Source organism: Sciurus vulgaris (genome assembly GCF_902686455.1).
Source record: "Sciurus vulgaris genome assembly, chromosome: 14".
In the NCBI taxonomy this organism is placed as follows: domain Eukaryota; kingdom Metazoa; phylum Chordata; class Mammalia; order Rodentia; family Sciuridae; genus Sciurus; species Sciurus vulgaris.
The window spans coordinates 1,406,599-1,434,137 of NC_136475.1; the positions used below are offsets into that span (position 1 = coordinate 1,406,599).

At 53.8% G+C, this 27,539-nt stretch overlaps 1 long non-coding RNA gene across 2 annotated transcripts; it reads left to right on the forward strand.

The window, feature by feature from the left end:
- Window positions 1-16,463: 16,463 nt before the first annotated feature.
- Window positions 16,464-26,958, forward strand: LOC306644382. 2 transcript variants are annotated; one of them, XR_013759363.1, is made up of 5 exons: window positions 16,464-16,767; window positions 16,875-17,115; window positions 24,610-25,659; window positions 26,198-26,275; window positions 26,812-26,958. It is a non-coding gene; the product is annotated as an uncharacterized lncRNA (long non-coding RNA). The 2 variants fall into 2 exon arrangements; XR_013759364.1 differs by having other exon boundaries at window positions 16,888-17,115.
- The last annotated feature ends 581 nt before the right edge of the window (window positions 26,959-27,539 follow it).

Consider the following 27,539-nt stretch of genomic DNA (forward strand, 5'->3'; position numbering starts at 1 on the left):
AGCAGATCCAGTAAGCGTTTGCCCTGTGGATTAGCTGGTGGCTGTCATCTTCCTGCCCAGCCCTTGCCTCCTGTCCCTGGTCCTGAGAAGACACGCCTGCCTGCTCTGTGCCTCCTGAGCTCTAACTGCCTCTTTTTCCTCCAGCACGTGTATTCCAAAGCTCTTGGGCTTTAATTAAATGCAACGCTGCTGCTAATGCGATGTGGAGCTTGGTCTCCGCCAGCCACATGCTGGCACTGGACCCTGCTGGGCAGGGGCCAGACGTGGAGGGAGGTCCTCCTGCCAGTGCAGGTTGCTTAAGAGGGTCACTGCCAGATGCAAGAATCCCAGAACGCGTTTCCAGCTGTGTGGACGTGCAGCCTCTGCCCCTGGAGGGGTTGGGTCTGAACAGGCTCCACGCCTGGAGAGCAGCCGCAGAAAGATGCGAGAGGCCGCCGGACTGGAACGGGCTCCAGAACCCTCAGAGCGCGTTCCCTAGCACCATCCCAGGACCAAAGCCCGTGGAGGCGGCGCTGAGGGCGCAGCTGGCTCTGGAGGCCTAGTGAGGCCTTGCAAGAGGACCCGCGTCTTCCCAGCACCAGAGGAGGAAGAGAACGGCTCCCAGCTCCAGGCTCTGTAAGCGGCTGTCCACACCAGCACGGTGGACGGCCAGGTTCCCTGCACCTGCCCCGCCCTGGGGCCTCCCACTGAGGCTTCTACCAAGGGCTGAAGGCCAGGAGGAGACATGTTTTCACAGGAAGTATGAAGGAAGGCCAGCGGGAGGCCAGCTCATCACACATGGGTCCTGACCTTCTCTTGTGTAGACGCGCTGGTCACTGAAGGGCTGATGGAACCCACAGATCTCTCCTCCATGCCCTGGGCCTGCCCGTGACCAGCGGTGGAGAGAGCCACAGCCGGGAAGGCTCCCTGAAGGCGAGCGCGGGGGACGCGGAGAGGCCTGGGGGGCAGGGTGGGCTTCATACCCGGCTGCACAAGGGCATGGTCGGACGCAGGCGTTCAGCAGGCCGGAGGACCCACACCAAGCCCAGCCGTGGGTTCTCCACGGAGGCAGCCTGAGGAGAAGGCTCTGGGAACCCGGGACCCTTCCTGCACTGGACAGGCTAGCAGAAAGGTGAGCCTGCATCCGCTCACCTTTAACACCCAGGATCCACGTGGAGAAGCTGCCCTGCCCAGGCCATGCCCAGGAGAGGGCCCAGCGCCCTCAAGGCAGGCCCGCTGCGGAAGGAGAGGGCTAATCAGCTCTGGGCTTTGGGGCTGAAAGTCCAACAGCACAGGCTCTGAGAGGCCCTCTGGCTACCTACCTGGTCACCTTGTCGCCTCGAGTGGACCACAATGGCAAGGGCCAGGAGGAAGCCACCAGGAGGGAGCGTGCTGGCTGCAGAGCAATGGTGCGTCCCTGCCGAGAGCAGGTCCCCGCAGAGGGGCTGCCTGCTAGCCCCTCCTCAAGGTCCCTGCAGTTCCAGCAATGCCACACGGGTCCCCAACACAGGGACCTCGGGGGACTCCAGGACCATCTGGAAACCATAGTGTCAGGGGCAGGCCCGCCCACCCTGGCCCCTGGCTGGCCGGCCGTGAAGGGCAGTAGGTGGGATCTTATTGTCATTCTCAGCACAGACTGGTCTGCGGCCCTGTTCCCAAGGGCCCTCCAGCCCTGCTCCTGGCCAGCCGGCCGTGCTGGGAAGAGATCCTCTGCATAGCCTCCTAGAAGGGGAACTTTCTGGATCGCCCGGGAGCTCCTGGGAAAGGGACTTCCTATGTGGTCTCTCATCCAGGGCCTGTCTCTGCCGCCTTTCCCAGGCCGACTCGGCAGGGAGAGGAAGGCAGAAGAGTGGGAAGAGATGCAGGAAGTAATGAAGGCGCCTAGTCTGTGGGTGACAGCTGAGAGCACCCCGCCAGGGCTGCGCGGAGGGCTGGGTCGTGGCTCTGTGGGGCAGCGCTTGCCTAGCTTGTGCCAGGTACCTGATTCGAGTCTCAGCACCGCATAGGAATAAAAGAATAAAATAAAGGTCCATCAACATCTAAAAAATATTCAAAAAATAAAGATTAAAAAAAGAGCTGAGTGGAAAACCTCGTTAGTTCTGATCCCGATCTGCAGGCCCCAGCCGGCCTTGCCTGACCGCTTCACTGCTGCCTGCGAGGCGTGAGGATGGAGGCTGGGGCCGGAGCTCCAGTCGGTGCAGACGGGCTGAGGCCCTGCGGGCTCGCTCACACACAGCTCCTGGACGATGCTGCTCCGTCCCCGAGGTGGAAGGCCGTGCTCTCTGCCGCACTCCGAGGAAACCCAGCCGCCAATGGGCTGCACCGGCTCCGGAACCCCAGGGGTCCTCCCTGCAGTGCCTCTGGAGAAGCCCGAGGGGAGGGTGGGAAGCCTTGAGCGTCTCTGCCCGCCTGCAGCTCGGGCAGCCACCGTGCCTCCCAGGACCTGCTTCCTCCTCGCAAGCTGGCGTCTGAGGCTGGGGCGGCCGCGCCCGACTCTACACGGGGCATCACTCCAGAGGTTCCTATGCTGCCAGGTGCCAGGCTGGGGCTCAGCGGCAGCAGGCTCGGGAGGTCGGTGTGGACTCCTGTCATCCTCAGCTAGAGCAGGGCCTGTGCCAGGCCAGCGGCAGCAGCGGCCCTGGCCAGTGCCTCTCCCAGGAGGTGGGGCCCAGGCTGGCGTCTTCCAGCTTCTGGAGAGAGAAGGCGCGTGCCCAGGTGAAAGCTGCCACACTGTTTCTCCACATGCAAGGCCTCTAAACGAAGAGCCGGTGACAGTCTGAGCCCCACGGCCATGCGGGTCAGTGCTGACCGCTTGCAGGGCATGCTTGTTGCCTTCACTTCATGAAGACACACGGCCTAGCTCCTGCCAGGCACACTTTATTCACCTATTCGGTGGTGCTGGGATGGAACCCAGGGGCTCTACACCGAGCTACATCCCAGCCCTCTCTATGTTGTATCTGGAGACAGGGGCTCATTAAGTTGCCCAGGCTGGCCTTGGACTTGTGATCCTCCTGCCTCAGCCTGGTTGGCTGAGCTGAGTGCTTTATCACGTTTGCTTCTTCTCTTATCTGTTTAGGCATTCAGGGGTCCCTCTTAGGAATTTCAGAATGACTGGGGCTTCAGGATCCCCCTCCTTCACTGGAGTCGGGTGATTGATGGTCCACTCGGATGTGCAGTGCCCTTCGTGCCGTAGCTGTGCACACCTGCCCATTCTCCAGCTGGGTCTCTTCGTGTGGTAGCTGTGCGCACCTGCCCGCACCCCAGCTGGGTCTCTCGGGCGTGTTAACTGTGGGTGCAGAGACCCCTCATGGGTGTCTCTCCTGCCTCCTCCCACCAGAGACTATTTTCCCCACTCAAGATGAGTGTCACCCCAAAAAGCTTTCTTAAGCCGGCAGTACTGGATCACGACTCGCACACTTTCTTAAGCCGGCAGTACTGGATCACGACTCGCACACGTAAAAGCCCGCAGATCTTCATTCCAGGATGAGTTTCAGGAATGGCGTTGGACAGCTGCCACCTCTGTCCTGCGACATTTTCCCGTGGCCTGGAACCCCCTCAGGCTCCTGGAGGGCCAGCTGCCACTCCCCACCCAGGCTGGCCATCTGCTCTCTGGCCTTGTGGCTTTGGCTTCTTGGAAGGTGGGGCGGACGCCTTCGGCCCTCCCCACGGCCCTCTTCAGACCCGCCTTGCTGGGGGGGGTCCTTCTTTCCTTACTGACCATTGACTACACAGTGTGTTCGACCCGCTCAGCTATGTGTGGTCACTGGGTTTCCAGTTTCCGGAACTCAAATCTCCCATAATGCAACACAGGAGCGTGGAGGAGGTTTGGTGGGGAGGAAAGGCAGCCTCCTCCCCAGTCTCCTCTGCAGTGGGGGCAAGGCCCGCCTAGCTCGGGGGCCAAATGTCTGTTCAGTAAAGGGCTTTGTGGGACAGGCTTTGAGTCAACGACGTTCCCTGGGCAGCACAGGGACGGACCCAGCTGGGCTTCCATGACACTTCAAGGGCAAACACCGACATTGGGATTTCAGATGATCTTCAAGCACCATCAAGTATTTTCCTTCGCTTGATTTTTTCCCTACTCTTTAAACATACAAAAACAATCATCCTCTGGGCACAGGGTGCATGCCTCTCATCCCAGCAGCTTGAGGCTGAGGCGGGAGGATGGCAGGTTCCAGGCCAGCCTGGGAACTTTAGGCAGACCCTGTCTCAAAAACAGAAAGTAAAACGGCCTGGGGTGCAGCTCAGTGGTAGAGCTCCGTGGGCTCAGTCCCCAGTACTGCAGAGAAAAAAGAAAGAAATCCCAACCCCAACAGGCCCAGACGACTCCACTGGTGAATGGCATCCCCTTTCCCAGGACCCAGGATCTCCATCCGAGCCTAGGACGTGAGTGACCATCTACAGCACTAGCCGCGAAGCTGGCAAGGGTAGCGGAGGCGTGGGGGTGCCCGCCGTGGGAAGCAGACACAGACTCGAGGTGAGGGGGGAACAGCGAGCCACCCCGGGAAAGAGGGAGGGCTGTCGGGCTGTCGGGCTCCTCCCGCCTGAGGGGACTGCGCCAGCCCCCAGACACCCCGAAGGCTGCTGTTGAGGAGGCCTGCGTTGGGGGCCGTGGCCGGCCCGTCCCTTCCTGGTCTTGCTGACTCATGGCAACGTCCTGAGAAGAGAAAGACCTCATCTGGCCACAGCACAGAGCAAGAACGAGAAGCCCCCCAGGCTACATTAAAGACCTATGGAAAAAAGGCCCAAAGCAAAATAAAAACTGTCAGCAAATTGACTCCAACCATGTTTTAAAAGGGTTACACATGAAGATCGCAGAATAGTCTTAAGCAGAGACTCGATTAAGATAATTTGCTACATTAATAGATTGAAGGGACAGAAAGATGTTCCCTCCACAGTAAGTGCTTCCGTAGATGGGTTTGGTAACATGCCCGTCCACTTCTGAATACAAACATGAAGTTCTCAGCAAGCTAGAGGCAGAAGGAGACGCTCTCGTCTTGATAAAAGTCTAACTACCAAACACTGGTAGCAAGCACCCTGCTCCACGGTAAAAAATCAGACATTCCCCGAAAAAACCAGGCACCAGACAGGACCACTCATTTTCACTGTCCTGCTTTATTTAAGAGGCTGCCAACAATCCCAACCAACTCAGTAAGAGAAAGACGCAGCTGTACGCACCTCCCGCCCTGCGCCCTGTTCAGAAACAGCTGGCAGACTCCTTGGGAGGAGACCCCGGGCGTCAGAGGAAGCCTGGGTGTGACTGACTGGGGTTCCCCTGGACGGTCCCGAGTGCCTTGCACAAAACCTGCGAGGTGCGGTCACTCGGCGAGCACAGCTGGCCCTCCACCCCAGGGCTCAGCCTCCTTGGGTTCCACTAACCTCAAACGGGAGACACTAAAAACAGGCTGTGTCAGTGGGTGGGGTTGTGCATGCCTGCAATCCCAGCTGCTTGGTAGGCTGAGGCAGGAGGGTCTCTTGAGCCCAAGAGTGAAGGCCAGCCTGGGCAACACAGCAAGGCTCCACCTTAAAAGAAGGAGGAGGAGGAGGAGGGGGAGGAGGGAAGAGGGGGAGGAGGGAAGAGAGGGCTCCGAGCAGCAGCAGGGAAATGGGTCGCCCCACTTCAGAGACGGGCCTCCGCTCGGGACGGCGGGGGCTGCCTGCCCGGAGAGCAGACGCGCGCTGGCTCCCCACGCTCACCCTGCTTTCGGAGGCTGGGGTGTCCCCTGAAGCCTGGACGTCCCCGGCGTGGCTCCTGGAGGTGGGCACCTTTAGAGGTGGGGTCTGGCGGGGGTCTTCAGGAGCCCCGTGGCGGGAAGACTGGGACCCCAGCCGCACCTCGGCCTCTCCTTCATGTTCAGCCACCAGGCAAGGGCTCTGCTCCACCTGCGTTCCCCAGAGGCCCAAGGCCACGGGACCAACCAAGGCTGAACTGGAACCTCCAGACTGACCAGAACCAACCTTCTCTCTTCATAGCCGAGTGTCCCAGGTGTCGGTCACAGTGAAGGAAAGCTCACTAACCATCCCCAGCACCCCGACTCAGCACCGGCCTTGCTCCCTCTGCGTGCCACTTTCAGCTCACGCTCTTTCACTGGTGGACAGTGCGGGTGCTCAGGCTGAACGGCCCTTCAGTCAGTCCCGCCTGCTCCTCACCCGCTGCAGCAGCGCCTGCCGCTCCCTCCTCTTTGCACGCGGAGTGCAGGCAGTCCTGGGAGTTTACCTGCCCCTGTCAACTACCAGCTTGTGCAGAGGACCTCTGGGCCCCTCCCCGGGGTCGGCTCAGCGCTAGTTAGGGTGAGGCTGTGAGGAAGACGGGGGCCCCTCCAGGAAAAGCGCCTGGTTTTCAGGCGAAGCCCTGCTCCCTAGCGGGTCTCCTCCAGGAGGGTGCCAACCCCGGGCTCCCCCTTTGTTTGCTCTGCCAGCGGCAGCACATGCCTTCCAGGGGGCCGGCTGGCAGAGGAGAGAGCGACGCAGGTCACTTCTGCCCGCAGCTGCCCCCGCCGCTCTGTGCGGGGCCACATGGTTGTTGGACATCCCTCACAGCCTGCGCGGGAGTGAAGCCAGAATTGGGAACAGGTAGTTAGTGTAGAAATAGGGGATCGGGTCAAATCGAGGAAATGAAGCCATAAAATCATCTGCCTCTGGAAGTTGGAAACTGCCCCTGGAAGAATGGAATGTCAAGGATCTCCGGAGCCCACTGATTACCAAATTTACCTGCCTTTATCAAGAACTGCAAGCATGGAGCTGCTAATTAATGCCCCCTGGGCCCTTGCCTGCCTGAATCACCCTGGCCCTCCCCCTGCCCATGGCTTCTCACTTAATGCAAAACCAGGCCTAGTCAGTAGGCAGGAAGGAGGGATAAGGGGGAGAGAACTGGAGAACAAAAGAGAATTTAACCTATAAAAGATGTAGGGTGCGCTCACTTCTGGGGACTTTAGAACATCAGCCATGGCCCCCTTCTCCCTGCCGGGAGAAGTCTGTTTTATTACCTTTAAATAAAACCTGGTTAATATGCTTGCCTTGGCTGCTTCTCTAGTGTTCAATCTTCAACATTAGAAGGAGCAGAACTCGTCACCGGTAAACGGCGGTATCAGATTTGGAGGTCCCACCGAGATTTACACCGAGGTAAGTAAGCTTCTCTCTCCACGCACCCCACATCTGTTTGGGGTGCATCTTTCTGTCTCTTTATTTTTGGAGGGCAAAATGGGCACCCGTCGGCTACTTAAATGCAGTTAGTGCAGCCGCCATTCTTAAGACTCGGGTGAAAGGTTTCCCGGCCCAGGCAAGTTTCCAATCACCTGCTCTGTAGGCATGTTGGACTGTGCTGAAGCCCTTTCCTACTTTTCTGTCCAGGCCCGGAGCGCAATTGCCGCCAGTACACAGTGTCCCTAGTCCTGATCTGCCCAGGATGCGTGGAGGTGGAGGAAGGGTTGGAACAACTGCGGGGTTCTCGGCCCGGGCTACTCTCGGGTGGACCCCAAAGGTTCCTTCTCCGGATTCCCCCTCCCGACAGCCCTGAGGGGTATCCAGAGTGATCGGTAGACGAATGGCACTGAGGGAAAGCGCCAATTACCTTTGCCTCTGTATGGGCCGCACAGTGCACAACACTCCCGCGCATCCACTCCCTCTGGATGTTCTCCTTCCCTTGTCGGTCAGACATTAGGAATTCAAACTGTAGGATTAAGGCCTGGGATGATTAGTATGAAAATGCCCAGGTTCCCTTTGTTTGCATAGTTAGCCTTCACTAGTCTAGACACTAGAGTCTCCCCATTACTGTTCCTGTGCTTAAATGTGCTCACGGTGTTCTCTTTAAGCTGCAAGAGGGAGGCATTTAAAAACCCCTCCCGTGAGACCCTCCAAGCAAAGGGCGTTATACGCCTAACAACCAATAGATGTCCCCTCACCCTCCGGAGATTCCTTTAGTCTACAGGGCAAAAAGATAGGCAAAAGGCACACTTTTTACTTTTGTCATCGTTTTTCACAATTAGGAGTTTATAGTGGCAGGAGGAAAGCAGTAATGCCCTTAAGTCTGAATCCTCCCAGGGTCTCTAGCACAGGGCAAACTAGGACCCTAGCACTTTGCCGAAGAAGGCCAGAAATAACTTTGGCAAAGCCAGGTAGTGAGAGACGGGTTTTCTGGACTGTAAGGAAGCTCAAAGTTAGGGAGACGTCCCTAATATTTCTAACTCAGAAGGGAGCTTCTCTCTCAACAGTATTGCCAGGTTCACCACTAGCCTGCATACTGCTAAATTGCAAATGATCAAGAAAAGTGCCTTTCATATGTTACCATGCTTGACACCAATAATCTCTACCATGAGAGGAGAAAGCCTTGAGGAATCGCCCACTAAGGGAGGAAAATTGAGGGGACCCTCCCAACTTAAGACAGACAAAATAAATTTAAGGAGGCTCTTGGAGGATCCTAATAAATATTGAGATGTTTCAAAACTTATGCCAGGTATGACTTCACCTGGAAAATTATGCTATTAACCATCTAGAGCACAGGCAGTTCCCAGAAACCATCCTAACTGGGATTGGAATAATGAGTAGGATGCCTAAAAAACTATTATGCAGCCTTCAGGAAAGTCCTGCTATTTTCATAGAGAGACTTAGGAAAGCAATAAGAAAACACACCACTCTGAATCCTGAATCCATAAAGGGCCACCTACTTTTAAAGTATAAATTTATCATTTAGTCAGCCCCAAATACTTAGAGGAATTTACAAAATTGGCACGTGGCCCTGATCAATCCTCAGATGATCTTCAGCTTGCGTCTTCCGTTTTTTTTAATAGACATCAAAAGGAAAGAAAAGGGAACATATAGGCAAGAAAAAGGACTTATTAAAGATCATTCAAACTGATAGAAACTTTTAATGCCTTGCAATAGTCCATGCAATTTGTCCATTTTTAGGAGTTAAAAAGCAAACTGCCTAGTCCAAAACCTTAGAATAATGAAGCAGTAATTTCCCCACCCTGTAGTTCTTAATCCATACACTTTTATCTTGGATTCCAACTGCTGCTTGGTTTACTAAGTTAGATTTAAAAGATGACTTTTCCTGTCTGTGCTAGACTCTGAATGGCAATTTCTGTTTGCCTTTGATGAACCAGATACTGTATCTCAACTAACCTAGACAGTGTTGCCTCAGGATTTAGATGGCCCTCACCTGTTCCGGACAAACCTTAGCTAAGGACTTAACAAAATTCAGAGATAAAACATCTGTTATTGTTCTCCAGTAAGTAAATGACATCCTTTATGTGCCTCCACCCAGGAGGAATATCAAAAGGCCATTTTAGAGCTCCTAAACTTCTTAGCTAATAGGAATTAAAAGATCTCAAAAATAAAGCTTAATTATGTCATCATTAGGTTCAATACTGCAGAAAATAGCCACTATAGGACAATATTCTGCCCCAGGAATATCAAGAAGGGGCCTTACTTCAAGCTCCTGTCCTCAGCTTACCTATGAAGCAAGATTTAACATGTTAGTCACAAAGGGGAAAATAAATCCTGGATAAGCAGCCATAGGCAGCTCAATAACCAATGGCATATCTCAGTGAAGAACTTAGCAAAGTAGCTTCATTCTCAAAAGTAATGGAAAATAAGGTCTCATAATTTTCTTTGACATCCAACCTGTCCTGATGAGATGGCTAAAATGCCCTAGGCACAAAGTTTGTGTTAAAACCTGTTAGATCCTTCCAGATCTCAGTCAAGGCTTACATTGAAATGTGAATAAAGGAAACCTAAAGGCTCAGTAGGAGACCGGTCTCAAACCCAGGGAAAGAAAAGGTAAAAAGAGCCTTATCTAAACTCCAGCAAAAGTAAATTTTATGGTACTTCACTAAAGTAATTAACGGCCGGATCATTTTTCCAGGACTCTTGTTTTTTTAATTATATGTTTTCTTGAGCTCATGATTTTTTTGATCAGTTCTATTTTTTTATTCAGCTAGAGTTTTTGAACATCTGTTACATTGCAATGGATTCACCTATAAAGTTACAAGGCCTTTGATTTTGTGTTATTTGTATGTTGTGCTGTCTGATGTCATGTTTTGTCTGTATCAAAAATGAGCGCTCCTAAAATTAAAATTAAAAAAATGGATCCAGATACTCTCAATTCACGTGATTTAAAAAGGTTCAAATTGGGTAAAATAATAAAAGTAAAATGTCTTTGAAAATAACTCGCAAGTCTCTAGGTGGTCAAGCTAATAAAATATTGATGTTAATAAAGTGTCTAATATCAATTGTTTCTAGGACTTTTCTTCAACAGGGAAGAGACAGCAAATACTCTTCAGGACACTTGTCTGATATCTTGGTTTTTACAGAATAAGTGAATTAGAGTTAACCTGTATGGGATTACTCAAATGTGTTTGTAGAGACATCTGATTAATTTACAAAGTTAAAATGCTAATTGTTAAATAACATCGAGTACTTTTAACTCCTTAAATTCCATGGGGTATCATACTTAAACATTATTGGTATTTTCATAGGTTGGTAAATAAAAGGGTTTAAACTTGCTTTGTGTCATCACTAAACTAAAAACAAGGTTACTAAGTTATGTCCTAACAAGTGCAATTCTATATACAAAGGGTCCCAAAAGTTTCAACTGTGTTTCAATTAGAGTACTATAAACAACAGAATATTTAATCTTATTAAAATAGAGTAATTTATCTAAATTCAGAAATTTCATTTAAGAGTTGTTTCAGAATGTGAACAAAAAGGGGTCTACAAATAGGAAAGAGAAAATAAAAGGTTCTGGGTATGGAAATATATTTAGTAAAAGGAAAAATAAAATGTTTCTGGGTAAGAAAGTGCTTGTGTGATGAAATACATGAGGGTCTAAGTAAGTGCTAAGAAAGTCTGTGTGTAAGTAAAGGGCAAGTCTAAACAAGATTGCGGTAACTAAGTTGGTTGTATGTGTGTGAGACACCTAAAGCTATGTAAGTTTTTTCCTAAGGTAAAATACTAATGTTCTGATATAAACCAAAGCTTAATCTATATGGTAAAATGACAAGGATTTCTTAGAAACACTAATTTACTCTTAACTTTGTGTCTATTAAGTTTTATTCTTTAGAACAATTAGTCTTGAAAATTGGAGTGTATACAATTATGGTTAAACAACTGTTATAGAGTATTGTACTATGTTACAGAGTCTACATTTTTCTTTAAAAACTAAATTTGGTAAGATAAAAATGTCAAGGTAATTGTGAAATGGTCACTAGTTGTATATTAAATGTGTTCATATTTTTCAGGTACACAAGTTTTTAAAGCAGGGAATTTTATAAAGCTGCTATTCTCCAGATTAAACTTGTCTGTAATGGTAATTTTAAACTTATAAAGAGTAAATTTTATTGGGAATTAATTTCTATCATTTAATGTTCTATTATAGGACCTGATATCAATAGGGTATGTGTAAAATTTGTTACTTTTTACACTGAGATAAAGAATTTCAAATGTAAATGTATTTCTAAACATTAGAGTCTGACTTGTTTAAAGGTTAATATTATGAAACATGAAAACATTTTGCCACTTTATCTCACAAAAGGAAAGTTAAAAGCTCTCTCAGGCCTTCTTTAATTCATGTTTTAGATATAATGTTAAATTGTTTTAACTAGTGTTCATATAGACTCAGGAAACAATATATATAAACTTATTAAAATGACATTTAAGAAAGAAGGAAAGATCAACATCAGAATTAGAACACTTAAGATCTGTAAAGAGCCACGCCTTACCTGAGATAAGGCTCTGCCTCCCACCTCACTGTGTGTAGAATAGCTCCAAAATAAGCCAGACTTCAGCTTATTTAAAGTTATAGTCAAAAGATTGGTTTTTGTTGTAAAAGTACTGTGATCTCAAATAGGGGATATAATGTGGTCCTCAGTCAAAACTCAAGATAGCTATTATACAAACAAGATATATTTTTACTCTTGCTAATTTCATTTAGTAAAACTGTTACCTGTTGATGTTTTGCAGAAGTAGCTGCTTCAGGAACACACAACCTAGGTAACTTGTGATAATAAGCCATCACCTATAGAACAGATAGTGGTAACTTCTAGTACTAATACAGACTCCAGTTAGATAAAAGGGTAAATAACTGTAAAGTTATAGACACTGAAGTTGAAGCCCAGTACTCTTACTTTATGACTGATGAGACTGGCTTGCTGGATAATTAAGATCAAACTTAGAGATTGGAGTTAATACAGAGGTCAAGAAAAGTCCATATTTGGGTCTTGCTCTCAATGTCAGCCTGAACCCAGGGAATAAGAGAACTTCTCTAAGGAGCATTGCAACTCTGGGTCACACAACCTCCTGATCAAGGAGATTGTTGAGACTAGAGGATGAAAAATCACCCAGTGCATCTGCTGCAGAGGAGGGTCATGGAAAAGGGGAAACATCCCTTGATGCTTCTAAAGGAAGTCACCTCATCAAGAGACCCTGCCTAACCAAAGTCACTGGTGGAACCAGGAAGCCGCTCTTAAGTTCTGTATGAGTGACCCCGGTGGGAACTCAGCTGACTCTTCAACAAGACAGGAACCAGGTCAATTTGACCAGCTTGATCTTAGATACCCAGCAAAACAGTTAAAACCAAAATATAGCCATTCTTGGGCATTTAAAGGAAATAATAGTTAAATGTAACTTAAGATGTACACTTGTACTAGCCCACTAGAATAAAGACTGGAAGCTACAAATGAAAGATTCTTCAGCAAATGTGCCTGATAACTATCAAGAGAAACCGCCAGAGTCAGAAGTTTTAGTCAGTTTAAGACCTTCCTAAGCTACACAGGTATGATTATCTAGCCCTAAGTAACAGAAGTATAGAGATCTCTACTAAACACAGGTTATACCAATAAAGGGATATTTTACAAAATCAGGTGACATTAAGTAGCTTAACTATATTTTCTGGGGACATCAATGACATTAAGAGTTAAATGTTGTGTTTACATTCCTGATAATCTGGACAATGTTAAAGTCCCCAAATAAAGGCCTTGTCCTCTCCAGCCTTTGCTAGGCCTAGTTATGGGAACAATTTCTCAGTTCTTCCACCTCCTGGTGAGAGATTGACTTCTGTCATTTTCATGATACTCAGTGGCATGTTTCAGATGCTGCAACATTTACTTTGTACTAATCTCATTTCAGTACTCATGTCTTTTTGTTCTTCTCTCATTGAAGCACCCACCCCCAGATGACTTTACAACCTGCTCTTCCCCAACCAGGCTTCTTCCTGGGACCCCTCGATTGACCCGATTTTTAGAAAAGGAACTCCAAGCTGCTTGCCCCACGCCACCCACTTCCAGCTCGAAGAAGTCAGAGCGGTCATCGACCTCCTTCCCCAGCAGCATGGAGTTCCTAAGATTAGAGGGGGGAATGAAGCCAGAATTGGGAACAGGTAGTTAGTGTAGAAATAGGGGATCGGGTCAAATCGAGGAAATGGAGGCCATAAAATCATCTGCCTCTGGAAGTTGGAGACTGCCCCTGGAAGAATGGAATGTCAAGGATCTCCGGAGCCCATTGATTACCAAGTTTACCTGCCTTTATCAAGAACTGCAAGCAAGAAGCTGCTAATTAATGCCCCCTGGGCCCTTGCCTGCCTGAATCACCCTGGCCCTCCCCCTGCCCATGGCTTCTCACTTAATGCAAAACCAGGCCTAGTCAGTAGGCAGGAAAGAGAGATAAGGGGGAGAGAACTGGAGAACAAAAGAGAATTTAACCTATAAAAAATGTAGGGTGCGCTCACTTCTTGGGACTTCAGAACATCAGCCATGGCCCCCTTCTCCCTGCCGGGAGAACTCTGTATTATTAGCTTTAAATAAAACCTGCTTAATATGCTTGCCTTGGCTGCTTCTCTAGTGTTCAATCTTCAACATTAGAAGGAGCAGAACTCGGCACCGGTAAACGGCGGTATCAGGAGGACAGCAGGCCAGGCTGGGCCCCGCCTCCTAGGAGCTGGGAGAACTCCAGAAAACCCGTCTGTCCCTTCTGAGGAGAGGGAGGATGATCGTGCTCAGGGAAGAGGCCTCTGGGGCTACTTGGAATCACAAAAAGATGGCGTCTGTAGAGGGCGCCCCCAGTCACGAAGTCCTTCCCAGGCGCCCCGCCTGGCCCGGAGCTTCTTCCCCTTCCCTGTGTCTGATTCCAAGCCTGGTCTGATCCCTGTTAGGACTGAGAGTCTGCTGCCCCAGCAACTGCGCCCTGTCGGTGTGGCATAGACCCATCGAAAGAGCTTGGGATTTTTCTGACCCCAGGGAACCCTGGGCAGCTCCAGCCAATCACCAGCAAGGGGTCCTGCAAGGTGCGCCTGCTCCCGGGCAGGACGCTGGCGTCCTCTCCTTGTGAGCTTTTGGCACCGAGGAGTCAGGCCTGCCCGTGGCCAGCAGTACCCAAACCCAGCCACAGGACAGGCCTTGTGAGCTGGGACACGAGGAGACCGTAACATGGCCTCATGCTCAAGGACCTCGGGTCCCCAGGATGTGAGCGTGAGCCCTCGTGGAAGTCCCCCTAGCCATCCCTGCCACAAAATCCACCCACCGCTTTCCCAGGGACCCTGGGGTCTGGGCTCCCCCACGTGGCTGGACTTCCTTGCCCTCTTGCCTCTCTAGACCACAGCTTGCTCCAGCTGGGGGCTGTCTTTTGCTTCCCAGCTGGAGACACGGCAGAGAACCAGTGAGAACCTGTTGGTGGACGGCCCTCTAAGGCAGGTGGGGCCCTGGTCCTAACGTAGCTATCAGACACGGCGCCCTGGAGTCCAAGGCCCTGGGGCACACATCAGAGGGTCAGAACCAACTCCACACAGCCGCCTGCGGAGCCCAACAGGGCGTGGAGGATCCCAGAGGGTCTCCACTCCCTCGCCTGTGGTTCTTTCTTTCCTTCAACCCTGGGTTCTCAGCTCTCAGCACAGCAAGGTGTTTCAAGAGAAAGGAGCCGGGCGCGGTGTGATAATCCCAGCAGCTTCAGAGGCTGAGGCAGGAGGACTGACTGTTCAAAGCCAGCCTCAGCAACAGCGAGGCCTTAAGCAACTCAGCAAGCCTGTGTCTCTAAATAAAATGTAAAATAGACTAGCGGTGTGGCTCAGTGGTTAAGTGCCCCTGCATTCAATCCCCGGTACCAAAAAAGAGAGAGAGGAAGGGAAGAGATAAGACAGAGTCCTCTCTCCAGTTGGGGCAGATTCATATCTGGAGGAAGCGCGAGTTGAAAGACTCAGTCAAGACCAAGGGCAGGTCACTTTTGGGGCAGGCATGAAGCAACACAACCCCAAAGGAGGCCCGCGGGGAGCCGGCGATGGCTGGAGTCAGGTGACATCTCAGACTGACAGCCACAGGTGTGGGCGGGGAGGCAGACTCAGGCAGTGTCCCCATGACACCAGCCCGTCCCTGGGGCGAACTCACAAGACATGTGGCCTGTGAGTGGGCCAGCCTAGCCCAGCCCTTCCAGGACCTCTGTGGGCTTACTGCCTGGACAGGGAGAGTGGCGCTGGCCTCTCGCCTTCGGCTGCCCTCGCCGGAGAGGAGAGGGAGGCCGTGGGTCTTGTGCTCACCCCAAGCAACCGTGGTGGCCAGGGCCGTGCCAGACTGGCCAGCCTTGGCCTCTCTTCTCTCCTGGGTTGCCAGGCCTGGACGCTGATTGGCAGTCGTGGATTCTGATGAGGGAAGGGGCAGGTCCCTGGAGGAAAAAGGAAGGACAGCGTTACAGAGGCGTGGGAACAGGCAAGGCCACCGGGCTGGCCCTGGGGTCACCGTCCCCGCGGGAGCAGCTGGCACGGGCGGGGTGGGGGAGGCTCTGGGCAGAGGATGGGCCATGCTTTACCCAGCCTCGGGGAGAGGACACTCTGTGGCCCGGGCGTGGGTGGGCCCTGAAGGGCAGTTTGAGGATCTTCATTTTGGAAGATGGGGTGGAGGCAGTGAGGAAGCTGGGCCCCCTGGAGACGGTGTCCCCCCCAGGGTTAAACTGGGGCAGGCAGCGGCCTGAGGAATACGGCTCGCCTGGGGCTTGCTTCCGGGCTGGGGCCTTCCACTTCTCTCCGCTTCCCGGGGGTTCTCCTGGGGTCCTGGGGTCCAGCACGAGGAGGTCTGAATAGAATCTTCTAGACAGCAGGCAGCTGGCCAGCCTCCGACCAGCCAGAGCTGTGTGGAACCCCGCCCGAGTCCTCCCTGTCTGCAAGAGCCAGCCTGATCTTGTGTCCCCTCCCGGGTGGGTCAGCACCTCTGTCCAGCGGGGGAAACAGCTCAGAGTGGTACCGCCTCCCCTCCTGCCCCCCCAACGCCCAGGCCCCGCGCCAGTTCTGATGTCTGTTTGCAGGCGCCAGGCCTCTGCTGGAAACGGTCACTGGTCACCCTAGATCAGAGCAGGCGGCCCTGCTCTGCACCTCCGCCTCCCAGACAGCCTGAGACGTGTCCTCCAGCTGTGGGCCAGCGCCCACCTCCCACCTCCGGCCGGGGCTCTACAAGGGGACTCCAGAGCTCTGCCCCTGCTCAGAGGGAGCCCTCTGCCTGTGCACAAGGCCGAAGGGGCAGTGCTCGTTGCTGAGTCAGACCCCACGGGCAAGTCCAGTTCAAGGACTTTGGCCAGGCATAGCCCTTTGCAGTCAGTCACCACTTAACAAAATGTGTGAAAACCAAACAGAACAGCGGCCCTAGGAGGAGAAGAAGGTGTCCCCAGACAACCACAGGCTCCGCACACAAGCTCGGTGACCACCCTCGCCTCCTGCCCTGCAGAGCAGCGGCCATCCGAGGAGGCCGGGGCAGGCTGTGCTACGCCCCTCCCCCCGCCCCGAGTGACCGCCTGCATCTGGTGGCCGTTAACTCAGAAAAAGTGAGGGGCAGTGGGGACTGAGAAAAGACAAACAGGAACACAGAGACCAGGTGGGGCCGGCGGGTGCTGCTTCTGAGGGAGGAACAGTGACAGGGCTGGCTCCACAGGTTCCTCATGCAGGTCACATCCTCCAAGGTCATCTGTGGGAGCCTCTGGAGAGCAGGCAGGTCGAAGGTCACACACGGAGGACTATAGTAACCTCGGAATCCTCCCTCCTGGGAGCCGGTGCCTGCAATTCAAGGGTAAAACTGACATCTCTGGCCAGGCCCAGCGGCATGTGCCTGTAATCCCAGTGCCTTGGGAGGCTGAGGCAGGAGGATCGCAAGTTCAAAGCCAGCCTCAGCAATGGTGGGGCACTAAGCAACTCAGTGAGTACCTGTCTCTAAATAAAACACAAAATAGGGTTGGGGAGGTGGCTTAATGGTTGAGTGACCAGGTATGAAAGGAAAAAAAAGCAAAAACAAAACCCCTGATAGATGTTTTCCCAGAGAGATCAAGGGCTGGCATCGCCATAGCAACTGGGAAATGTCAACCTGCCCTCTGCCTGGGGACCGTCAACCCTGCACTCTGCGCGGGGGAACCCAGCACAAGCGCATCCCACCCACATGGTAATCAGACTCCTTGATTCACATCGCTGGTCCCCATGAGGGATCTTCCTGTGATTAGCAAGCAGGGTGGGCTGCCCGGCGGCCCTGCCTCCCACCTGCACAGCGAGGTGCGTCCGCCTCTGTCTCCTCACCACCTTCGCTACGGGTGGAGGTTTTGCTGCGGCCTTTCTGTCCCTGCTGTCACTGGGCCCCAGGCACATGAGGTGGCATGAGTGGCAAGGCTGGTTTGGAATCCAAGGAAGGGAAAGCATCGCCCGAGGCTGGCGCAGCCTGGACCTGGTGCCCACAGGCCTTGTGGCTGGCGTTGGTTTTGGCAGCATGGTGCTGCGCTGGGCAGGGGCATGGGACATCTCTCCATGGGAGAGCGCTGGCTCTGTGTCTGGTTCTCTCCCAGAGGGGCCTCTTCTCCCACCCGCGTAGGAGCCTGCTCACCTTACAGACCAGCCGTGGAAGCCTCTTCTCTGTCCCAGGTGAACGGCGCCACTGCGGGCATGAGCTAGCCAGGCCAGAGGGCGACACGTGGGTTCTGAGTGCGGGGGACGCCCTTGCTCTACAGAAAAGCTGGTTCTGGAACTTCGTTTAGGCTTTGCGTACCAGTCTGTCAGACTTGTGGAAGGATCTTGAGTTCTCTTTTTTCTCTCTTACATTTTTTAATTTGTTCTGATTGAGTATGTGAGTAGAATGCACCGCACATGAATGGACAATGACCTCTTGTTCATCTGGCAGTATGTGACCTACGATCACACCGGTCGTGAAATCATGTGTGCACATAGGGAGATAAGGCCCTATTCATTCTACTGTCCTTCCTGCCCCCTGCCTCGAGTTTCCCTAAATGGATGGTGGAGAGTCTGTGCAGGTGCAGAATCACTTGTTCGAATCATGGCTATTGCTGACTTTTAGTGGAGAAGTCAGCTACCAGTTTGTCCTTCTGTTCTCTCTGCCCTTAGGATCTCTTTGTCTCTGGGGTCCTGTGATTTTACCATGAGGTCTAGACACAAATTTCCTCTTGCTTCTGTGGCACCTGACTTGGCGGCTCTCTGCATCTGACAGTTTAGAGTGTACCCTTCGAGCCAAGTTACCAACATGTGACAGAAACTCAAAATAACCATGGTCTGAGGGAGAGATGATTCCTTCCTCAGGGTCGAGTGTCCCGTCGACGGCCCTGCCAGGGGAGCTGGAGGCCGGGCTCTCAGGAGGCAGCTCGCCGCCTCTATCCACTTCTTCTCGGCCCCAAATGCCCACCTGCACTCCCTCCCTACAGGCTGGCACACTCAGCCTCTGGGGGACAGTCTGCATTCCCGTCCAGGGACTGTGTCAAGGTGGAAGTCTGGACGGCAAGCAGCTCCTCCCCCCAGGTCCAGCTGCAGCGCTTCACTTTCCAGAGGCCTGCCAGCAAACTGCAGCCCAAGATCTCCCCTCTGGGAAGAACGCCTGCCCCTGTCCTCGGAGGCATGGGTCCCCTCCCTAGGCTGTGGCCTTTCCCCTGTCCTCGGGGGCAGAGGAAGGTCTGCTTCCACAGTGGCTGCGTGGTGCGCACGGGGCCTCCAGCTGGTACAGGCCTGGGTGGTGTGAGGGCGCTTGCCTGCCCCAGGCCGGAGGGCCAGGCTTGGGTGTGCTTGGCTGGACGGTCCCCCTGAACTGAATAGGCCCCTGAGTTTGTGTTTCCTTTGGAACCCAGACGACTTCTCTGCCGGCACAGCGCCCAGCTGGGAGTCCCTGCAGGCTGCCCCCAAAAGGAAGAAACCAAAGCTGGATTGGAGACACCAGGAGTTGAGAGAGGCCAGTAAGGTGGCCGTCTGCGGAGAAAAGCTGCTGGCTGCAGAGAGCGAGCCAGGCTAGGAGAGAAGCCATGTGCACTGCAACCGGCAGGGCCAGGGTGGCCGCCCAGGCCCTCTGAGAGCACCGCCTGGCCGCGGCCCTGGGTCTTCCTATGCCCAGCCCCCCTTTGGACTGGGCACGTTCCTCTGTGCCACTGCATGCTGGGCACGAGTCACTAGCTTTTTTTTTTTTTGGGTGCTGGGGATTGAACCCAGGGTCTTGTGCTTACAAGGCGAGCACTCTACCAACTGAGCTATCTCCCCAGCCCCGAGTCACTAGCTTTTGACTTTACAGGGCTCACAGCAAGAGTCTGCCTCAGAGGAGACTTTGACTTGGGCGATGCTGAAGCTGGGGAGTCTGGGACTCCTGGGGACGGGTCGAGTGGATCTGCATTGTGACGTGGACATCAGCGCCCAGGGGCCGGGGTGGAGTGTTGGGGTTGGGTACGAGGTGTCTCCGGAAAGTTCCCGTCAGTGCAGGAATACTCAGGGCTTCACTGGTTCCAGGGCGAGAGCCGTGGCCCCACCAGTCCATCCTAGTTCACGTGGCTGGGTGGTGACGGTAGGCAGGCGGGCGTGGCTGGAGGAGAGTCTGGGGTGTGCCCCGAAGGGCGCTCTTCCTGTGGCCCCTTTCCCGTGCTCTCTGCTTCTCGGGCCTGCCCCCCGCCATGAGCTGAGCAGCCGTCCTCCGCAGGGTCCTTCCGCCTTGAGGTGCTGCCTCGCATGGCCCAGAGCCACAGAGCCGGCCATCCATAGACCAAGACCTCTGAAAATTGAGCCCAAATCAACTTTCCCTCTGGTCGCTCCTGCTGGGCGTTCTGCTCACGGGGAGGAAAGACTGCAGGAGGTGAGGGCCCATCCGGTGGTGTGAGCAATGTTTCTCTGGGGTGCTCTCCTAGCTGCCTGCTGCAGGACGGAGTGCCCAGACCCCTTGGCCTCAAACGACAAGCATCCTATATACTCGTGAGGTTGTGGGTGAGGAATTTGGGCAGGTGGGCCCGTCCTTGCCCCACCTCGCCTGAGGTCTCAGGTGGGAAAGACGGCCGTGGGCATTTGGAGAGCCGAGGGTCGCGGAGACTTCTCCACTCACAGCTCTGATGTCTGGTCAGGGAGTGCATGCAGGCGGGGCCAGCCTGGGAAGCCACTCCAGGCCCCCTTCCCACAGCTGCTCCGCCTGGCCAGGCTTCCGGGCAGCTGGTGCCTGTGGGCAGTCAGACTTCTCGCCCGGGGCCCAGGGTGCTGAAAATAAGTATTCAGACAGGGAAGACGGAAGCTGAGGCCTCTGTGGCCCTCTCCAGACGCCTTGCAGTCTCCCCGGGCTGCATTCCTGGGTGGGAACCGTCACCAGCCTCCATGGCTCAGACAGCGAATGTAGCCGCGCCTGCAGAGGGGGCTCTGTCAGGGGCTGGCAGCTCGGCTTCAGCACCGCGCCTGGAGGGCCCGAGCTTCCGGGCCTCGGTGTCCACTGTCCTGCCAGCCAGTGTCACAGGGGAACCCTGCAGATTGCTCTGTATTCCCAGAGCCGTGCACAAGTGCTCGGGCTGGTCCTGAGTGCCGCCAGCCAGGGCTGCCCTTCGCGGTCCAGCCACCTGGTGAGCGTGTGGAGACGGCACATTGTGATACCGTTCGCATTTCCTGCACATTTCCCTGACCGCGGGTGACACCAGCACGAGCGGGCTGGCCTGCGCCCTTCTGCAGGACTGATCAGGTTAGGGATTTTGAGAGGAGATTGCACCTGCTGCCCGCTGGGCACTGAATGCCAGAGCAAGTGTTCCTCTAAGAGAGGCAGCGAGAGATCAGACCCACCGAGGAGGATGGGGAGACGGGCCGGAGTGGACGGCGGAGTGGCGCGAGCCGCCACAGAGCCCAGAGAAGCCGACAGACACTCCTCCGGAAGCCCCCAAAGTCTCTTTAAAGATTTTTGGAGAAACCTGTGGCACTTAGAGCTACGGTCCCGGAATCCATCTCTCTGTGAAGAGGTTCTGGTGGGCTTTGCCATCTGCCCATTCCATGGCTTTTCAAGAGGCCACATCCCCTTTCCCGCCACGGAGTCCACTGCGTCTGTCGGCGATCAGCACATGGTGCCCTCTCCCTCTCCCTGCTGGCGGAGGCTGTGGAGCAGGTTTCCATGGGCTTGTTGGCCGCCTGTCTATCCTCTTTGGAGGAAAGTCTGTCCAGACCACTTGCCTACTAGAAACCTTGGGTGTCCTGTGTCACGGAGGGGTGGGCACCAGCCCTCGGTCACGTACACGGTCTGCAGGGTCTCCCTCACTCCGAGGGTGGTCTCTGTGCTCGCCTGTGAGGGGCCAACGCCCTCGACTTTGAGTCTTCTCTGTGCATGTTGCCCTCCGTCGCTCCTCCTGTGCTCCTGTGCCTGTCCTCCGAGGGCACTGTGATGGTGGCGGACACAGTGCCCACACGTGCTGAGCCGCCTTCCGTGCGCCGTGCGGGGCAGGCTCCGGCCCCCATCGCGAGCACTGCCGCCGGCGTCAGCACCCTTGATGGAGGCGACTCTTTTCCCTGCTGACTCACTTTGACACCTCGTTGAAGATCCGGTGAGGACTTGCTGCTGGGCTCCGGGTGCTGTTCCAGGGACCCGTATGTCTGTCTATTCTGGCACCACACTCACCCCATTGCTGCAGCTTTGTGGTTAGTTTTGAAATTGGGAAGTGCAAGTCTTCTGACCGTGTTCTTTTTTTTTCAAGAAGATTTTTGTTACATTGGTCAGAGATGAACAAAATGTGCCATTGCCTAAGAAGGCTCCTTCTTTGTAAGCCAGCTGTGGTTGACCACAGAATCTGCTCCCTCTGTTGCAAATAAAAGAAGGATTCGACCATGACCGGGTCGGGGGGTTCTGCACAGGGGGCCATTTGCGCCTCCCTTTCCTCTGGACGATGTTTAGCAATGTCTGCAGACATTTTCCACTTAGCGCACTTCCTGTTTGGTACAAGGACGTCCTGTATTTTATTTACTAGATCCAGCAACCCTACCCCCTAAGTGCAGCCAAATGCCAGGTCCCCTGCCTAGACCAGAGCCGTACAGGTGTGACTTCCCACTCACTCTGTCCTGGAATCCAGCCTCTGCCTGGCCACCTGTGCCTGTGCTGTGAGTGGCCGGGTCACCACTGTGGGGATTCATGGAAAGCCAGCTGCCCTGTGCAAGGGCCTGTCTCTTCCACTGTGTTTGCCTGAGATGTCCCCAACACTGGGTGGGTTTGTGGCACTGCGAGGCAACCCAAAGAGTGGCTAGCAGACCCTCGTCTGAAACCAGCCAGGCAGGTATAGGTATGTGAGCAGCTGCAGCCCAGGACCCCAGGTGGCCGCAGAAGCTGGTACAACTGGGCGCTGGGCAGCACTGCCCTGCCTGCACACCTCCCTCCCTCTCTGGGCTGGGGTAGAGAGTGAGCAACAGGTTTTCTGCAAAAGTGAGGCAGACTGAAAAGAAGGGGCTCTGGAGCCGGGAGTCCATGGGGGTTGGTTGTTCCTTTTAGGGCCTCTGGACTTCCTCCTGTCCTCACCTCCCCTGTCCACAGGCCCCTCACTGTCGTTCATTGGTGCCCCTGTATCTGCACATCGACTTCAGTTTTTCCTTGGATCCCCTTTGCCACTCTCTCCCGCCATGATGTCCTGCCTCACTGGAGCCCCAAGGAATGGAGCCAGCCTTCTATGGACTAAGACCTCTGAAACCGTGAGCCCTCAATTAAACACTTCCTCCTCCACAGTTGTGCTGGTTGGGAAAGGTAGTCACAGTCGTGAAAAAGCTGACTAAAACAGACAGACCTAACTACAGTCCTATTCAGCAATTAGACCTTCGCTGTGAACAGGAGGGTAACTGGAGTGAACAGAAAAACTTATTGAAAAGGGACCTTTCCCAGGAAACCCCCTCAGCCCCAGCTCAGGAATAGTGGGGCTAAGACTGCTTCCCCCTTACACCCCAACTGAAAATGGCTGGAACCCCGTCCTCCTCATCCAGGGACGAACTTCGCCTATGATATGATCCCAGAGTTGCCAGGAAATCTGCTGCTCAGGGTTATTTCCCCTTAGGGAAATGCCGGGGGCGTTTGGACCTGAGATGGGCCACTTCCTGCTAACACCAGTGCCCAGCGGGCAGAACAGTCACCCTCGCCCGGCTCTAGAGCTTTCTAAAGTCAAGAGGGTCACTGTGTGTGCCGACTCTACATGTGCCTTTCTCCCACTGCACGTTCCCGGAGGGGGTGGTGGGAGGGGCGAGGACCGCTCACTGGACGGCACTCCCGCAGAGCAGGCGGGGGAGCCTTACCTCCGGAGGCCCTCCTCCTGCCCCTTCAGGTTCCTGGGCGTCACAAGGGAGGGGCCCCGATGGCTGAAGGAGCTTGGGCTGCAGACGTAGCAGCCACGGCAGCTGCTTTCCAGGGTCCCATGGGAAACTCTCTTCCATCCTCTGAGCGTCCCCATGCTCCATGGAAGAGGCCCCAGCTGTAGCTCAGGGGCACCCACCAGATCACAGACCAGTCGGGCGTCTCCCGAGAGCATCCATTACTGCCCGAGCATCCAGTGGGGGGGTTAGAGTCTCTCCATCGCCTCGACCATTTGAAAGATATGATGCTCTCAGGTTTTCAGGAAAGGCCTGGAGGACACAGTCCACCAGATTGTCCAAAGCTGTGGAGTCAGCCCACTCCACGGTTAACCCCGCTGGTCAGTGTCCTCGCCCCTCTGGACACCAGAGAGTGGGCTGTTATCTGGGAGTGGCTGGGCAGCTGGACTTGCCCCTGCGGCTGGGCGGCTGATCCAAAACATTTACCAGCTCTGGTGGATACACTCATTGGCTGGGCAGAAGCCTTCCCTGCAGATCTAAGGGCTACTGGACTCATCAAAGTTCTCCTTCAGGAGATCATTCCTCAGTCCAGTCTCCCTCAGAGTCTGCAGAGAGATAAGGGACCTACTTTTACTGCAGAAATAACACAAAAACTCTCTCAGGCAGTGGGATTAAATTCCATCTTCATTGTTCATGGAGACTTCAATCTTCAGGCATGGCTACTTAAGAGACACTTGAGAAAACTGCTTCAGGACACTAAATCCCACGGTTAGACTTCTGCCTAAATCCCATGGTTAGACTTCTAAGCCTGATAAGGCTTAGAAATGCCCCTGGACGACAGGGTCCAACCCCATTTGCATCCCTGTATGGAGTCCATGTTTGTCTGACGAGTTTCTTGTAGATTTTGAGACCTCTCAGTTAGTACCCCGTGTAACTCAGTTGACCAAGTTTCAGCAGATGCTTACAGAAACCCGACAAGAACTTCCTGGGGGAGGTCATCAAGGGGCCCCTTCTCTTCTCTCCAGGGGATCTTGTGCTAGTAAAAACTATAAATCCAAGTAAGGAGCTCCATACTCCCAAATGGGAGGGTCCTTACCCAGTGACCATGTCCACCCCTTTGGCAGGACTAGACCCCTGGATATATCATACCTGCCTGAAGGCCTGGAGACCCCCTGTTGAGTCCACCCCATTGGAGGCTCCGCAGACCACTGCAGCTGTGAGCTCTTGCTGTTTAAAAAAGCTAAGTGACATGTGACATGTTTGGCTTTATCAGTCTTTTGATTGCAGTATCAGTGGCTGTACCGATTGCTATTGGGTTAGTAGCAACAGCTCCACAAAACGGGGTCCTATACGTAAGCTGCCCCTAGCTTTGACCTATGTGGGCACAACAACCCTCTTCTGGGTATTACTCTTGGTTCGTGCCAGGTCCAGCTCCGGCGAAGCCTCATTATGACGAGATAATCTCTGTGCACAGAGATAGGTTGCAGGAATCTTTCTCCTGGGAACCTGGACTGTGGGATGCCTCTAAGTCCATCCAGCAGTATGCGCACCTCATTTGCTTGGACCTAGGACACTCAGAGGTGGACACAAGGTCACTTCACATGACATGTTTTTGCTAACTGGACTCTTCTGTGAAAGACTCCTGCGTGGGAGGACCCGCCTTCCTGAGGCCTGGCAGGGTGAGTTTCCTTTAGAGTGAACCTGGTGTCCTCTCTCACCTCGTCAGGCTGCAGCGCACCCCCTTCACGGCCACTCTTCCCGCAGGCTCGGCTCTCTTCTTACTGTGTCCCTGGCCACAACCGCTCTGGTGATCCTGTCCTTAGTCGCACCAAGGGGAGCGGCACTGTGAAGGAGTGGCAGGGCCGTTGTACGCACTGAGGCTGCCGCCGTCCGGGATGGCACCACGTGGGTGAACCAGGTCACAGTTCATCTGATGTGACAAAGTACAGGCCTCCCCAATAGAGTTCCCAGATCTCGTGTAGATGTCACTCAAAATTATCAGAAACATCTATTACATTTTAATGTCCCTGTTTTTGAAATAGGATCATTGGAGAAAAAGAGCTTGGCATGATACCTTGCTTGGTGGAGCTGGTTTGGGTGCAGTGAATTCAATGGACCTTGACAGCGTGGCCGGCAGGCTGCGCAGAGCTGGAGATACGGCTCAAGCTTTGACGGTTAGCGCTCGCCCGTGATGATCCTGCCTCCCCAAGGTGCTCTTGACGGTGACAGGCATTTCCTGGCCTTGTGCAATCGCTCTACCTTTTTTAAAAAACGTTTTTGCTGTAAATGGACACATTTACAATCTTTCTTTCTTTTCTTACGTGGTGCTGAGAATGGGAGCAGTGCCCCACAGTGCCAGGCAAGCGCTCTAGCTGAGCCACACCAGCCCAGTAGGCCCACTTCCCCCCATCTAAACACAGACACTGACGTCAGCATGCTCTTCACCTGGACTGGCAGAGCCCGCGCTCCCTGAAACACATGTGCACTTTAACACAGGGAGGAGGCGGACACGGCGTCACGTTCAGGACGTATTGCACTCGGGTCCCTGGCCCCTGGCGTGGCTTCGCGGCACCGCTCCGACATGCAGCGCTCGATTCGCTTTGGCGACACATGCACCCTGGCACCCCATCGCCGGGTTCGGGTCATCTTCTGCTTAGCCTTTTGTTCTACTTCCCCGTTTTGCTTTGCCTCCTGTGTTTGGTGCCCGTGAAGAGCAAGACCATGTGACTGATTCCTGTCTGGACGTGTCCTGTGGGATCCAGGAGGGGCATGCGGTGGCTGAGCAGGCAGGTGAGTCACGTGCACAATCATGTGACCTCACTCTGTCCGGTGAGCTCCGGGGAGTAAGGGCTCAGCGTGTCTGCTTAGGGGCTGATAATCAGTCTGACTTCGATTTCCTTAATCAAGTCAAGTCGCTTCCGTTGCTGGGTGTATGGGACACCTCCAGGCTCCCTCACTGGCAGGCTGATGGTCTTTTACCTTTCTCCTGATCAAGTGGATGATGTTACTTTAGCTTGGGCCCCACAAAACTGTTACCTTTACCCCGGTACGTGTACAACTTTACAACCCTGATAGATGTCCCTAACCCAAGCACCGTAGTTAAAGATTTAACACGTAATAACATCAGTTAAACCAATACAAAACGCATACTCAAATTACAAACCAGTCTGTAGTAACCCATGCTTCACATTTAGTAACTGCTGATACCAATCATGGCTGCGAGTTTGTTTCTTTCTCCAACGGCACGATATTTTTCTGCCGTTTGACCCTAACATCCTATTTGCTTTAATCTCACTTTGTCCGCGTCATCTTTATCTGTGTGTGAGGACCTAAAGAGCGGCCGTGCAGATAAACCCGTGATGTGCCCACCAGCTTCTCCCGAGGACCTCTGGACCGCCCTGGCCGCCCTGGCCGCCCCCTCGCCGCGCTCTCCTTGGGAGGACTCCGACTCAAGCTTCACAGCACCGCTCCAGCCGGAGTAGCCCGAGTGCTGGTGGCCACAGCTCCAAGAGGGCCAAGGAGACGCAGAAGGGCTGAGGCAGCCGGGCGAGAGGGCTCGGGCAGGGCCTGAACAAAGGAGCATGGCAAGGTCTTCTGACGGGTCAACGTCCCCCTGTCGAAAGCGCTCTGGACACAGGCTGGAACCCAATCCCACACCTCCCTACCCCTGCTCCTAAGCGGGAATCCATAGAAAAACTGATAACAGATGGGGACAGAGGGGGGCACCCGTCAATAATGGTGAGGATCGTGTGGCCGGAGGAGATTGAGGAATAGAGGAAAGTCCAGAGACCATAAAAGCAACCGTCAAGACTCCCCACCGACCCGCAGCTCCAGGGCCTTGTCCCCCAGGACTGTCTATCTGCTCCTTCACCATGAACCTGCGGCTGGCTGGCTTATTATCTCGGGGTCCTACTCTTCATTTCTTTTCTGAATGGAGACAGCGAACCCAGCAGCCCAGATGGTAACAGAAAGCTCCCTCTTGCTCTCTCCCACTACCTCAACATCCTGATTCCTAACACCCTCGATTTTTGTGCCATTTCCTGGGTGTGATGTG